This window comes from Arachis hypogaea, chromosome 12 (genome assembly GCF_003086295.3).
Source record: "Arachis hypogaea cultivar Tifrunner chromosome 12, arahy.Tifrunner.gnm2.J5K5, whole genome shotgun sequence".
In the NCBI taxonomy this organism is placed as follows: domain Eukaryota; kingdom Viridiplantae; phylum Streptophyta; class Magnoliopsida; order Fabales; family Fabaceae; genus Arachis; species Arachis hypogaea.
Window position 1 is genome coordinate 48,432,080 of NC_092047.1, and position 3,679 is coordinate 48,435,758.

A 3,679-nucleotide genomic window follows, 5' to 3' on the forward strand; every position below is an offset into this window, starting at 1 on the left:
ATTCCATGCAGACTCTGAGAGATCATATTGACTTGCTGAGTCAATATTTTATTCTGATCCAATATGGCATTCAGAGTATCAACTTCAAGAACTCCCTTCTTCATAGGCGTCCCATTATTCACAGGATTCCTTTCAGAAGTGTACATGAACTGGTTATTAGCAACCATGTCAATGAGTTCTTGAGCTTCTGCAGGCGTTTTCTTTAGGTGAATGGATCCACCTGCAGAAGTGTCCAGTGACATCTTTGATAGTTTAGATAAACCATCATAGAATATATCCAGGATGGTCCATTCTGAAAGCATGTCAGAAGGACACTTTTTGGTCAACTGTTTGTATCTTTCCCAAGCTTCATAGAGGGATTCACCTTCTTTCTGTCTGAAGGTTTGAACATCAGCTCTAAGCTTGCTCAGCTTTTGAGGAGGAAAGTACTTGGCTAAGAAAGCCGTGACCAGCTTATCCCAAGAGTTCAAGCTGTCTTTGGGTTGAGAATCCAACCATAATCTAGCTCTTTCTCTTACAGCAAAAGGGAAAAGCATGAGCCTGTAGACTTCAGGATCTACTCCATTAGTCTTAACAGTATCACATATCTGCAAGAACTCAGTTAAGAACTGAAAAGGATCTTCAGATGGAAGTCCATGAAACTTGCAGTTCTGCTGCATCAGAGAAACTAATTGAGGTTTCAGCTCAAAGTTGTTTGCTCCAATGGCAGGAATGGAGATGCTTCTTCCATGTAAATTGGAATTAGGTGCAGTAAAGTCACCAAGCATCTTCCTTATATTATTATTATTTTCGGCTGCCATCTCCTCTTCCTGTTCGATAATTTCTGAAAGGTTATTTCTGGATTGTTGCAATTTAGCTTCTCTTAATTTTCTCTTCAGAGTCCTTTCAGGTTCTGGATCTGCTTCCACAAGAATGTTCTTATCCTTGCTCCTGCTCATATGACAAAGAAGAAGGCACAGAAAAAAAAATAATAATAATAATAGAGATCCTTTATACCACAGTATAGGGATCCTTGTGTGAGTAGAAGAAGAGGGGGAGACAAAGAATGTAATATAATAGAAGAAACACAACTGTGAGGAGGCTAGAGATGTGAGATGAGATGTTAGGATATGAATGAATAAATAGAATAAGATGGGAGAGAGGGAATTTTCGAAAATATTTTTGAAAAAGAGTTAGTGATTTTCGAAAATGGTTTTTGAAAAATGTTAGTAATTTTCGAAAATTTTTAAAATAAAAAATAAAAATAAAAATAATTAGTTAATTAAAAATAAATTTTGAAAAAGAAGGAAGGGATTTTCGAAAATGAGAGAGAGAGAGTTAGTTAGGTGGTTTTGAAAAAGATAAGAAACAAATAAAAAGTTAGTTAGTTAGTTGAAACAAATTTTGAAAAGATAGGAAGTTAGGAAGTTAGAAAAGATATTTTGAAATCAAATTTTTGAAAAAGATAAGATGAGAAGATATTTTAGAAATTAGTTTTGAAAAAGATTTGATTTTTAAAATCTCAATTAATGACTTGATTCATAAGAAATCACAAGATATGATTCTAGAACTTAAAGTTTGAATCTTTCTTAACAAGCAAGTAACAAACTTCAAATTTTTGAATCAAAACATTAATTGATTATGTTATTTTCGAAAATTTGATATAAAAATAAGAAAAAGATTTTTGAAAAATATTTTTGGAATTTTCGAAAATAACTAAGAATTTTGAAAAAGATTTGATTTTTGAAAAAGATTTTGAAAAAGATAAGATTTTCAAATTGAAAAATTGATTTGACTCATAAGAAACAACTTGATTTTAAAAATTTTTGAAAAAGTCAACTCAAATTTTCGAATTTGATGAGAGAAAAAGGGAAAGATATTTTTTTTTTTTTATTTTTGAATTTTTATGATGCAAGAGAAGAATACTAAAAAGATGCAATGCATGAAATTTTTAGATCAAAACAATGAATGCATGCAAGAATGCTATGAATGTCAAGATGAACACCAAGAACACTATGAATGTCATGATGAACATCAAGAACATATTTTTGAAAAAATTTTAATGCAAAGAGAACATGCAAGACACCAAACTTAGAATTCTTTAATGCTTAGACACTAAGAATTCAAGAATGCATATGATAAACATGAAAAGACACAAAACAAAAAAATCATCAAGATCAAACAAGAAGACTTACCAAGAACAACTTGAAGATCATGAAGAACACTATGAATGCATGAAATTTTTGAAAAATGCTAGATGCATATGCAAGTGACACTAAACTTATAACATAACTCAAGACTCAAACAAGAAACAGAAAAATATTTTTTTGATTTTTATGATTTTCTAATTTTTTTGTATTTTCTTTTAATTTTTTTTCGAAAATTATTGTGAAAATTAAAAAATAAGGATTCCAAAATTTTTAATATGAATTCCAGGAATCTTGCCATGTTAGTCTTAAAGCTCCAATCAAAGGGTCAGGCATGGCTTAATAGCCAGCCAAGGTTCAACATATAATTACATGGACTGGAGTGATTAGTTGAATACCAATCCCAAAGTAGTTTGGGTATGGCTTTACAGCCAGATAGGATTCAACATGTTTCATGAAACACTAGAATTCATTCTTAAAAATCCTGAAGAAAAATATATTTTTGAAAACATTTTTTTTTTTGAAAACAAAGAAGAAAATTTTGAAAGATTTTTGAAAACTTTTTTGAAAACTAAAACAAAAAGAAAATTACCTAATCTGAGCAACAGGATGAACCGTCAGTTGTCCAAACTCAAACAATCCCCGGCAACGGCGCCAAAAACTTGGTGCACGAAATTGTGATGTCCAGGCTCGAACAATCCCTGGTAATGGCTCCAAAGCTTGGTGCTTTGATCTTAATTCATAATTGTCACAACTTCGATACAACTAACCAGCAAGTGCACTGGGTCGTCCAAGTAATACCTTACGTGAGTAAGGGTCGAATCCCACAGAGATTGTTGGTATGAAGCAAGCTATGGTCACCTTGTAAATCTCAGTCAGGCGGATATAAAATAATCATGGAGTTTTTGAATAATAAATAATAGAATGGGGATAGGGATACTTATGTAAATCATTGGTAGGAATTTCAGATAAGCGAATGGAGATGCTTTTCGTTCCTCTGAACCTCTGCTTTCCTGCTATCTTCATCCAATCGGTCTCACTCCTTTCCATGGCTGGCTTTATGTGATACATCACCACTGTCAATGGCTACTTTCGGTCATCTCTCGGGAAAATGATCCAATGCCCTGTCACGGCACGGCTAATCGTCTGGAGGCATCACCCTTGCCAATGGCTTCATCTTATCCTCTCAGTGAATAATATGCTCACGCACCCTGTCACGGCATGGCTATTCATCTGTTGGTTCTCGATCATGCTGGAATAGGATTTACTATCCTTTTCCGTCTGTCACTAACGCCCTGCAATCGCGAGTTAGGAGCTCGTCACAGTCATCCAATCATTGAATCCTACTCGGAATACCACAGACAAGGTTTAGACCTTCCGGATTCTCTTGAATGCCGCCATCATTCTAGCTTACGCCACGAAGATTTTGGTTAGGAGATCTAAGAGATACTCATTCTAGCTTATTTCATGTAGAACAGAAGTGTTTGTCAGGCACGTGTTCATAAGGGAGAAGGATGATGAGCGTCACACATAATCATCACCTTCATCACGTT

The 3,679-nt window shown here is 34.1% G+C and overlaps 1 non-coding gene across 1 annotated transcript; it reads left to right on the forward strand.

Moving 5' to 3' along the window:
- The first annotated feature begins 296 nt into the window (after nucleotides 1-296).
- On the forward strand, nucleotides 297-404 carry LOC112730941 (small nucleolar RNA R71). Its single transcript, XR_003166741.1, has one exon. It is a non-coding gene; the product is annotated as a small nucleolar RNA R71 (small nucleolar RNA).
- The last annotated feature ends 3,275 nt before the right edge of the window (nucleotides 405-3,679 follow it).